Below are 13,245 nucleotides of genomic sequence, written 5' to 3'. Positions count from 1 at the left end.
TTTTCTCATTTATTTATTTTTTAACGTCCCGAGCTGACCTCGAGTTTGCGAGCAGGAAAAAAATTCGTGTCGGTTCAGCCGGCCAATCAGATTTACTAGAGCGATTGCTTTTTTTTCTGTTATTGTTGTTGTTGATTTTTTTTGTCATTATCCAACGCCTTGAGATATTCTGGTTGGCATAGAATAAAGCAGTAATGGGTCATGTGGGATCCCCCCGCACCCACCGCCTTAATGCCCCCTCCCTGTCTAGACAGTGACAGGTGTGCGTGTGTGCGCAAACGTTTGTCTGTAGTTCAGATCAGAATAATGAACCACGCTGAGGGTAATGTCTAATAGATACTTTCAATATATTATTCATGTGTGTGGTTCTAGTATAGGCTACAGGGTGGAGGCTGTTCAGTGTTAGCAGCTCTGCATCTTGAAAGACAAGCATTTACTGACAAAGAGGTCAGCTAAGGTTAGGCTCGACCATTCTGATAAAGCGTCTGAACTGCTGCGCGTAATAAGGCCTGTGAAAAGCTCTCTTTCAGTTCAGAAAAAACTGCACTCTTGAACTTTGCTTTCATAGCCCTCCAGCTGTACATCGAAGACAGAGGTTTCACTTCAGACAATCGCCATCTCTCAAGCTGGGTAGGCTCCATACGGATATTGTTGTGTGAGCACCGTGGTGAGCACCCAGGGCACTCAATTGACTGTGCGCGCCATCTGCAGGACTGGGAAGTGGATTAATACCGCGGGTTCAACGGAGGACACCCTTCCGTCACTGCTTTGACCTACATTAACCAGGAACACTGTAGGAACACTACCACCGGCCTTAATACGCTGCTTTGAAATCCGACAATGAGGCACTTTTCAAAAATGCTTTTAATGATAATTCACAGTCAGTAATGTCTTTTTAGGATCATAAACTGACCGTGTCGAAACGGCAGATCCGTGTGGTGCACGCCTTCCCGGAACAGTGTTATAGATATTCCGCTTGATTAACATGGCTCAACCGGCAGCACGTGCAGGGAGGATTCAACGTAGAGAACATTTTGTTTTAGTGGCGGCATAAGTGCTTTGCATGTTTGGCTGGACTTGGTCTTTATGGCAGCGTATCGTTGCCACCATGACAAAAAATGTAATCTAAAATATGCTTATAATATGTATGTTTATTTACATGGAAGAAATACAAAAGCAGGATATTCTCTGAATTGTAATAGTTATTTTGCAAGGCTTGTTACTATATGAGCTTTATTTAAAAAAAATAGTGCAATAAAAATAAACAACATACAGATTATATTGCAATTATACACACTTTTTCATCAAATGTACTATATTAATAAATACAATAATAATGTGGAAAAAATGCAACAACACAAAAAATAGGTTATAAAAATAAAATATACTTGATATGATTGATATTAATTCATCTACACGTTTAAGCTTCTCAGGTACATTGTAGAGCCTCTAAGACAAGTTTAAAAAATAAAATAAAAAATAATTAGGGGGAACAAAATCACCTTTGGTTGGCAGGGCTTTCCCTGAGGATTGGAAACGGCATGGAACTGTGAGACAATTTCTGATTTTCAAAATAATAAAACAGAGTTCAAATAAAAAAATATATATAGACAGTGTATTTGCGGTGTTTACAAAAGAAAATAAGCTAAGGACATACTCAAGTGCAGCATCAGAACCTATACTGGCTAGAAACACCGGCAAAGGCCCAACGGATAATCAATTTCCTCCCTATAAACCTAGATAGCAGTCATCCCATTTGAAATCCCTAAATGCTTTTCCTCATCAACAGTTCCGTCAAGAAAACCAAATTATATGATGCTTTAAATGTTGCCAGATCTGTAAAGTTATAATTTCTTAAAAATCCATTTACAGCTTTTACTATGTGTCTTTTGGTTTGAGTAAAATTCCAAACCTTGATACAGGAACCTAAACAAGCATGTTGACTGTCAAATTTGACCACTGTTACACCTGACACAGACTGAGCTATCTATTGGTCTTTATTCATTCAGTACTGGGGAATTCTTTATTCATTTCCCCACTGGTAGAATTTCTTTCTATCTATTTGTTGTGATTGTGATGAAAACCGAATTCTTTCCACAGCTAAAATGTTCTCTGTGGTAAAATAGGAACAGACTGTAATTTCACATTGGCAGGTCAGGTCATGTCTCACTCAGCTTTAAATGTAACCAACAGAGTGCAGCAATATGACTTCTCATTATAGACGTTTATTTATTTATATGTTCATCCTTTCATTCATTCATCCATTTTGCTTCTATGCTGTCTCCAGCCTTTTCAGATACAATGTGTGGCTTAGATTTTCTCTCATTCACAAATGGTCTCTGGTGGTCCGGAGGTGTCTGGTATTTCATAGTAATATGTAGTTAGATGATGATGATGTCGGTGTCAACATTAGTTCCTTCGACAAAATCTATTAACACTCACAAAAGAAGGTTTTTTTTCTCAGATGGAAGTTTGTAAGCTAGTTAGGGTTAAAAACTAGACAATTTATTACTCTCAATTTGAAGTTAAATCATTATAGCTTCTGTATTAGCTAAAATATTAGTGTACAAGTCCACTCAGGTCTTGTCCTTGTATGTTGTACTTTTTTATATTTCAATAAGTGAATGGCCCACGGGCTATTCATTTTACAGACAGTCTAGACAACTCATTATTGGATGGCAACTGACAACGTGCAAACTGGATTACTGGCGAGTGGAATTAGTTTGCATTCAATTTGCAGTGCAATTAAAATGTTATTTCTGTCCAAAATGTACCTTTCTAAGCTGCTTTGTTTTAAACCTATCTAGTGGAAACCTGTTAATATGTGCGAAGGAACAGGGCTTTTCTCCGGATTGCTCCATTTATTCCTTCTTATTGTTACATAAATAATTTAATGTCCTCAAGGTGTTGCACACTGAACAGTTTTCAAGCTTTTAAGAGTTGCTCTCCAGAAAACAGTTTAGGTCCAGGTTAAGCTTCTGTTAGCTAGAGATATTAGCAGGCATTAACAGAAGTGTTGTAGAATAATAGCACAAAATTAAAATGACCCCAAATGTGTGTATGCAGTCCACTAGGTAACTGAGTTGAAGATCTAAGAATACATGTGTGGCAGTGTGGTATGGGTGCTGATCCTCTTCAGCGTCATGCATGCTTTACCTAAACAGGCCTCCTGCTGGTTAAACCGGTCAGTCATCATGCCACACTCCATTACCACTTTCCCACAACGTTTCCACGGAACATCATTGTTCTGTGTTATCTTTAGGACAAATTAACATAGATTTGTTTTCCTTTTAACTGTACAAATCTACTTAAAAAAACAACAACAAAAAACAGAGTCACAACCCATGTGTAAATTCCAGTGTACCATCCACGCATGAATCAGCTGAGACACACCTTGATACCGGTACTCAATGCTGACTCAAAATGATTCACAAGGGCAAACCGTTGTGTGCACATTATATTGTTTATTGTTCCTGGTTATTGTGGCTATCCACTACAGGGTGTCTTCATTCACAATATGTAATTGCATACATGGTGTACAGGAGCGTAAGTTAAATTTGACACATTGAGGTGGTGTGGGAGCCAGCCAGCAACAGTGCCATCTTTCTACTTTCTATCAATCCACATTTCACATATTTTCAGCTATAAAGAAACAACAGCAAACACATCTTTGTCCTGTCCCTTGTAACGTTTTATGTTTGTGAGAGATAAAATGAACGGCCATTAAAATTAAAACTGCTAACATTTTGCAACATTTTGTAAAGCGCAGTAAGTTTGCAATGCAGAGAGCTTACTTGCCTCTTATCTTCAAAACTGGCTGCAGGCAGATAGTTGACAAGTACAGACAATAACATTGCTTTGTAAGCTACTCGTCTTTTTTTTGGTTATTTGGTCTTTGGTCTTAATTTGTCAATTATTGGGCCTAAAATAACTTTTTTGTGGGTGTGCAGTATGTCAGTGACAACATTAGTATTACATGTTTCATTGAAACTCACAAGAAATGATCACAGATGTGACAGAAAATAGGTCTCTTCACATACTGATGAATGTGTTTTTGTTCCTTTTGGGTTGGGACTCCTCTCTGTTTCTACCAAGCTGTTATTCGACTCCGCAGGAAACTGTAAAACTGTACTTATTTTATCCAGGTTACATGTGTGAGGTGAGGCAAATACTTTAGCTCTTCCGCTTTACAGAATAGCACCAACTGTTCTGTGACTCATGCACCATCTGAGGTTAAGGATTTAAGAAAAAGAAAAAAACAAAGAGCAAGAAGAATCTGTAATATCAGGTGCTCATGTGTATCTTATCTTATCTCTTTTGTCAGGTTTAACTCATCGCTAGTTTGATTTACCTTCACACTGGAGTGCTGCTTGTACTTTAACCTTCTGACAGAACAAGTTAAGTGAGGAATCATTTGTGTACTAACAACACACACACACACACACACACACACACACACACACACACATACACACACACACACCAGGAAGGTGCTGTGTGATAAGATTGACATGTTTGGATAGAAATTACCAGTACGCGATAACTAATACAGCACAGGGTTTCAGTGAACAAAATATCATAGTTTTCCAAAACAAGCAATCTTACTCATAAAACAACTTATAAATACATATGTCTGTGGTTACACTTAAAGCAAATATTATCAACATATTTCAAATTGTGTGTTATTTACATATATTTGATTCATATGTACTCAATACTGTAAATGGATTGCAGTGACCTCTTGAGAGTGAACTTACGATAGTCTCAAACAACGACAACGAGAGTTCAACCAAAGCGCTGTCTTGTTCTTGTCCCTTTTAGAAAGACAATCGAGGTAACATAAATGAGTTATCGCAATGCTGTCTTTTTGGGGAACACGGGCCAAGTAGTATAAATGATTAATAGGCTTCTTCACTATCCTTTCAGCTCACAAGGGCCCCTGTCTGTGTCAACCTTGCTGGGATATAAGAATAATGTGCCACCAGTCTCCAAAAATTCTTCCTTAACAGACTTTGTTCATCTGACCACAAGCACCCAGATACTGCATCAGAATAGTGATAAGATGGTGAATAATTCAACCCTTCTATTATGCTGAAAATGACTTCTCTCCGCTGATTAGAATTCAGCTTTTATCCAAAAGTCTACGTAAAATAAATTTTGTTGTCTTAAACTGGAGGCCCTTGTGTACTAACAACACACATACACACACACACACACACACACACACACACACACACACACACACACACACACACACACACACACACACACACACACACACACACACACACACACACACACACCCACACCAGGAAGGTGCTGTGTGATAAGATTGACATGTTTGGATAGAAATTACCAGTACGCGATAACTAATACAGCACAGGGTTTCAGTGAACAAAATATCATAGTTTTCCAAAACAAGCAATCTTACTCATAAAACAACTTATAGATACATATGTCTGTGGTTACACTTAAAGCAAATAGTATCAACATATTTCAAATTGTGTGTTATTTACATATATTTGATTCATATGTACTCAATACTAGACGAGAGTTCAACCAAAGAGTTGTTTATTTACATGAAACAAAATTACCTCATGTTGGTGTTTTAAAAGAGGTTAATCATTGTGTTTATTTTGAATTATTTCATACATGGTAACATTATCTCATGTAAATTTTAATGTTAACCAGTTGTTCCTGTGAATTGGAAAAAGCCTGAAGTGCAAAAGTCATAACTGGATACAGTGCATGCACAGGATTTCACCCTTTCCATCAATATGTAAAACATGTCAGTAAGTGTAATGCCATAAGCCCCCCTGACCATGCTCCCTAAGAGCTTTCATGGATGACCTGATGACGATAAGTGTCCCGGTGCAGGGCTGCACTTGGCTCCTCCAAAGGCCTTGGGAAGCTCATCAGCTGGACATGGCTGTTTTCAAGTGAGTAAATTCCAGGTGTTGGCTGGAAAAAAGTGTCTGAGCCATTTCGCCTCTCCCTAGGAGGCATGGACATTCATCCTTGAATGACTGTTCTGTCAGAAACTCGGCCAAGACCTTGAATGACCGTACAGGTGACTGTTTGGCAATCGAAGCCGTGGCAGGTGGCAGGTGGCAGTGGGCATGAGAAGGAATGTCAGAGCAATTTAAAGTCTGGACTTTGACATCCTCCCATTTGCTGTCAGTGGCTGGTGGCTTTGAGAGGAAGACTGCTTTCTATCCCTGCACATGGCCATTCCGACCCCAAAACATGACCGCAGCTGCTGTAGCACAGGAATTTCCCCAGTGTGGGATTAATAAAGTCTATCTTATTTTATCTTATCTTAATTTTTTTATATGGGCAGAAGTAGAAGGTTAAAATCCCTGTTAGTATCTTGAAATTACTCCATGGCCTCATTCATTGAGTACAATGGAGATGCCTCCTGGATGACGGAGTGTCTTTTAACTTGGCATTGATACATAAACTAGCCTCAGTGTCACTTATAGGCTCCAGTGTTGAAGGTATAATATAATTTATTTCCTTAAAAGGCAGTAAATGTATTGTTTAACTTAGTTGTCAAACTTGTAACAGTTCACGCCCTGATTACTGTCAGTTATTTTAAGAGTTGAATACCTGACATGGCATCTATAGACTGTGGCTCGTAACACTGTGATGCCACGCAGGCGTTGAACAAGCGAGCCAACAGATGCTCTGCAGTTCAAAAAGACAATACTGACTAAACTAAACAGGTCTTCTCGGCAGTATGTGTTCAGATTCACTGTCCTTTCTTTCTTACAGAATATCTTTCAATTTTTTTCAACTTGTTTTGAGTTCTAGACACTGCAGCCACAAGCCTTGCTTTAATAGGCAAAACCCTGTTCACTGCTGGCAGCACCCATCTGGCATACATCAGCAGGAAATGGTGTACACACCCCAAAACATCCCAAACATTGCCAAAAAGACAACTCCAAGTAAAGGTTTATTTATTCAGGGTATTTATTCAGGGAAGGGGGAATCTGTTCTTACTGTATGGTTAAATTGACCTTTTTCACAGCAGACATTTTTACTTGTAACAGTCGGGAAATACAGGTGTTACTAATAACATTACCAATGAATCTGTTCTATTCAAGTGTTCCGGTATGACAGTGATCCTGCGTGCACAATATCAGGACCCTGAAACTGAAGCAGCTAAATGGAATTCAGCCATCATTTATTATTTACACCTGTGGTTCTCCTTCTGTAACATGTCAAATTTACCTTGATGTGACGCCACAATCCCACTTACAGTAATGTCTGTCCATACACGTAGTGTTGTCTTGTCAACATGTGCAATAGTTAAAGTTTGACATTAAAAATAATGTGACATGAATTCATTAGTTTTACCATATGTAAAATGCAGGCCAATTTCTTGTAGTACAGACTTTTACCAGGAGATGGCGTTCAACTCCATATAATAAGACAACTGAATTTATTTTCAAATCAACCACAGCATAGTCGCTTTGCCAGTATCAAGGTTGAAAAGTTTAACAATGAAGAATATGTTTTATAACTACAAACATCATATTAGTGCATAATAAACTAAGTCACAAACTTTACTTGAATTAATTAGAAAGCAATTCCGAAGGATGTAAACACTAATGTATTCATTTCACTCCAAACGGCAGCATAAGACTGAACACTAGTCAATTAGATTTATCTGTTTGAATATTAGAATACTTGTTTCTTACATGGTGTAAATCCCTGAATGCATTTCTATTCAGTAAAAGAAAGATATTTTTGGATAGAAATAGAAGAAAAAAAAATAATTGTATGATACATGAATGCAATGTAGTGAAACAATGGGAATGATTATTGTTCAGTTTTACAATTTAGCATTTTCTTATGTATTAAATACACACTAACCTAAAGCAAGTGTTAAGATTTACAACTCCCAAGTGGGGAGAGTAACATTTTATCTTTGGCTGAGAAAATGAGAAAGGCACACTGCCACGTGGCATGCGGTTGGCTAAGTGAACATTGTTAGCCCACTGTTGGCAGCCTTGAAGGAGGAGCAGCTGCCTTCCAGTCAACACTCAGGGAGTTAAAGGCCTTCTCTTCCTTACCCATTTATGACCAGCTTCTATCTATCTGAATCATAAATGCCACATGTATTTCATCACTAATCTATCCCACCTACAGTTGCAAAATTTCAGGAATATTCAAGATGGAAACTTTCCATGGGTATTTATGGGAATTTATGTTGAATTCATGGGAAATAACAGGAAAAAAATGGAAATATAGGGGTTGTCTGCTAAGGCTGTATTGACCATGTCCTATGCAGATATAAACAAAACTTTTACCATATCATAAGCACACATTATCAATGAATTTGCCAAATGAAACCACTAATTTGTCAAATACATAATGTGAAATGTGCCACGTGGTGAGTTACCTAGCAAAGAACATACAATAACTAATGGGGAAAGGTATTTTGAATTGAAATGTCAGCCTTAACCTTTGGGCTTAAAGTGAACAAATAATTAACAAAAGAATGTGGAAAAAAATAAAAATGGAAAAATAAATGAAAACTCCTTAATTAGCATCCCAACTAGCAGAAGATGTTTGTAAGTTATAAACTGTGTAATTTGTTTTAGGCTACTCTCTGCTGGTTAACTGAAATATCATGAAAATACATAATATATATTCACTAAATAATATACATTCACTCCAGTAATATAATCAAAACTTAGATGAACTGTCCTTTGGCTCAGACAGTGCAGTAGTGTTGGCAGTAGTGTGGGCTGCACATGTGATGGGAGAATGCACTGTGCATGCAGAGGGTTTTAATTTTACTGAATTCACTGAATGCAGTGCATGGTTAAGATTCAATTAAATGGGCATACTTTTAACCAAAACATGCCATAAGACGTAGTATTGCTTTTTGATGTGTATTTCCCCCCTAAATAAATTCACTGTTAAAAGGTAGGATTTCTAATCCCACCTATGTGGGAGTAATTAAAGCTTTCCAGCACCCTGCCTTTCCACTCCAAATTACATTTGCACAAGGTTAGATAATCCCATTCAGATTTCTATTGCAAAATGTATTGTATTTTTCAGGGGGAAAAAACATCTCAACTCCTACCACCAGTTCTGTTACTCAGACTTACATGCCAGGAGGATGAATGTGAGCTATATCATTACATGCTGCAGTGGACAAGCGAATATATTAGCAGACTTGGAATTCCCCAGCTGCTTATTAATTAGCCAACTGTGGGTTGGTGGGAATAATCAGCATGGATAGGTTAGTGCAAGGTAGCAAGCTATAGGCTAGTGTTAGTCAGGGAGGTACCTTGTTCACTGTGTCTGGTGTTAGGTTTATCAGTGTGCCAAATGCCATTTCACCAGGCAGTCAGCATGCACTGACAAGTGGAAGTGAGGTGCCAAATCATACAGTGAGTGAGGCAGTTCAAGTGTGCTGTCTGTTTACTGAGTGGTCTACAGTATCTGGCTGCAAATGGTGAATGTATTATTGTTTTTGTCTTTTTTCAGAATCAGAATCAGAATCAGAATCAGAAAGGTTTTTTTTTTTCTGTTTGTATTTGATGGATTTGACACCTAGATGTAATCATCAGAACTTGATACTTAAAATGATCCTCGGAGTGATGTTCAGCATGTATTAGTCATGGTACTGGCATTTGTATAACACCCACGACACTTTTACAGTGTTCTACTCTGTCGCAGCCTGGTTTACTTTCACCGTCCACTGATGTAAAGTGTACAGGGAGGGTATGAGTTGCATTTTCTCTCTGTGTGGGGTACCAAAGCACAGTCTTCAGACTTCAGAACAGCATTTTGGACAGCCAGACAACTTATCAGTTTATCCATAGGCATTATGGAATATTTTCAATTGTATAACATGTTTTCAGATTTAAAGCAGTGGACCCACAGCTGAGGAAATGCAACATTGAGAAGATGAGGCTCAGCTGCCACTCATGCCCACCTGGCAGCATAAGCAGTGCTAGACTAGCCATAATGATGAAGACTTCTTCTTTAGTCTGAGTCTAACCAATTCAACAAGATGACAATGAAGTCACAATCCCTGCTCAACACGTGAATGGATAATTGGGTTCACACACACGTCACCATCTCTTTGTGAGACGTACATGTGTCCTGAACAATTTTAAGCAATGTTAATAGCTCTCTTTTTCTTTACCCAAAAGCAGTGGCAGTGTGAAACAGGTTCTCTGAGCTGAGAGCAATATTTTCTCTGTCAGTGTGAGTAGCAAAGAGGCAGTTATACAGTGCCCTCTATAAACTGCAAAGACCAATGGCACAGTCTGTACGCCCGTCACTAGTGGGGACACACTACATTCAACATTTTCTGCCAAAATTAGTAAACAGTTTTGATTATTTCACATAATAACACATAGCATAACATTTCTAAACTCTTGATAAATTCTTCTTACTCAAAATTGTTTTTTATTGCACATGTAGTAATTAATGTTTGTTATATAAATACTTAAGGTTTGAAACCACATTTTCAGGGGCTTTAACCAAAGCTCCAAAGCTGGGGTGTGATTCATCCTCCACACATTATTTTGCCTTTTCAAAATGTCAAAAACAGCAGAAAAAAACGAGGGTACTTTATGTTTTAAAAGACCTGTGAGTAAAGGGTATGGTTGGCATAATCAGATAAAAATACACAGCATATGCTTCCCGTGAGTGCATGATTCTATACCTAGGCTGCCATTCTTACCTTCTGTTGAAGCAGGTGTACAGCTCCACTGCAATGAAAATCTACCAAAGCCCAAAGCCTGCTTACAGCATGCAAAGGCAATCTGGTGAGATATTTACCTTAATGTCGCTGAGAGTGAATGATACATACGACAGCCAAATCAGTGAACTTCCCTGGGACCACAAATACTTCCTGGGGGGCTCACACATCACACTCAATGACGTCTATGCTGCAAAACTGAGAGAAGGCAGGGCTGGCTAGCAGCCGCCAAAATCTCCCTCATAATGATTCCCCTAAACAACACCAACAAAGTGACACTTCTCTGGGCGAGCGTGCAGACACCTGTGTGTGTCTCCTGGAACTTGACAACTCCGAAACTGTCTCTATTTTTATGGCAGTTGAATATTTTTGGACCAGGGAAAGGGAGATTCTGCTAGGTAGATGCCAACAAGACCAGTATTAGTTTTATTATATGTATAAAAAAAAAAATGAATTGTACATGTCTGCATAACTTAACTGAAACTTACATTTTGAATAACATCTTTGAGTATTCTTGATTTAAATGTTTGATTTTTGGAGTCAACACTTCTTTCAGTATGTATTATTTCATGACTAATTGAAAAGTTATCAAAGCAAATGCCATAAAAATATAAGGTAATTTGAATGAGGCAGTTCTGATGAAAATTGGCCCCTGGTAAAGATAAATCTGGCCACTTTCAGTCAGCGGCCCCGTGATCTGAATGTTCTGCTTGGATTTAGCCTGTTTAGATGACCAGCATTTGTCCTTGGCCTACTTTTTGGTCAGAGGCATACCATAGAGCCAAAAGACTATAGTGTTTAAGCACAGCAGCACAGGAGGATGGAGGCAACATATTTATGGGTGAGTGCTCTTCAAATCTTAGAAAGAATTATCATAATGGAGATTTGTGAATGTACATCAATGGAAATGCTCTCAGTGTTCAAGCTTGTACACGGGGAGAGTTTTTTTTGTCTTTGCTACTTCTAGCATGATATATTTTTAACAGCATGTGTAAGTGTGTGCCTGTGTGTGGGTGTTGTAGGGGCGATGTAACGTTTGTGCTTTTTAGATACTTTTATCCTGTAACTAATTTTTCTGACAGTGAACGCTCATAGTGTGCACCAGAAGAATCATAACTTTGAGAACGTGAGAATAGTCAAGCTTTGGCAAAGTAAAATGTGAGCGCAGAGCTCCTTGCTCACTTGAGAGCAGAATTATATAATCTTGTATACAGGTCAGCCATATTAGGATACTCTTCTGAGAGAAAACATGTGCCTATGAATCAATCCCTTAAATGCATAAAAACTCATATTCACCACTTATACGCTGACATGTATACATAAACAGCTGTCACAAGTGCAGACACACACACACACACACACTTACATTAATTACTAATGCATTCACATAAATATGATTTGCTCCCAGTTTACCACTAAAATATTTACACAGGCATAAAAATGTTCAAACCTTCATACAGTATATCATGGACACTTTTGCTCATAAGCATTTTTACATTTTGCTTTTGTTTGTGTGAGTGAGGGATATTTCAGCTAATACGTCACAATAAGTCAGCTATGGAGGCTGAGGGGACATCAAGTGCTGCTGTAAAATTGAACAACTAAATGAAAAAAGAAACCTTACATCGTCACAGAAGTACAACAGAGCACAGGAGCCTGCGACTATACACAATAATACTGCAGAGTGAAGCACAGATTACAGTGGAGTTCATTGATTTTATAACATTTCTGAAGTGATTTTTCAACTGATTGATTAGTTGATATATATACAATTAATTGACAACTATTTTAAAGGATAGGTTCACAATTTTTCATATTAATCCACGATACTATTTAGAGTATATATTTTTTACCAAACAAGAACAGTGGATTTTGTCCTCTATCACTGCCATTGAAAGCATTGCCAGGAACCACCAGGATTAGTAAGTACTCCAGACAAAAGTGCAATTTCTAAAACAGTTTCTATAGTTTTATAGCTTACTTCTTAAATGTTGTCTTTATTGCCACTGAATACTATGTGAATAAAAAAAAATGTGGCACATCATGTTTAACATGACTATCAATTGTTTATTATATTGCTTATCTGTTTGAAAGTACAAAATATTTACATTTTAAACACTAACTTCCTGAGAGATGAATATCATTGGATCCTAATTCCCTGCTATCACATTATTTTCGCTCTCTATTCATAATTGAAAACAGACAAAAGTTGTCTCTTAAAAGATCAATCTTCCGAGAAAAAAAACCTTGGTTGAAGTCCATTAGTCTTGAAATGTATAATAAATAGAGTTGTCAGAAGGTATAAAGGGCTAGTTGGAGTTATTAAATGTTATATGATGACAGTGAAATATTGCTTAAACTACCTCCGCTGGATATTTCATTAAACTGCTGTCACATTAAGCTGCGGTCTAGCTTCTACCAAGTTAAGTTTGTAGTTAACCAGTTCAAAATAAGTTAAAAGATTCCAGAGGAAGAAAAAAAAACTAATCTGAGTGTAGATTTACAAGTATGTATTT

Source organism: Perca flavescens, chromosome 13 (assembly GCF_004354835.1).
Source record: "Perca flavescens isolate YP-PL-M2 chromosome 13, PFLA_1.0, whole genome shotgun sequence".
Classification (NCBI taxonomy): Eukaryota; Metazoa; Chordata; class Actinopteri; order Perciformes; family Percidae; genus Perca; species Perca flavescens.
This window is presented reverse-complemented; position numbering follows the sequence as displayed.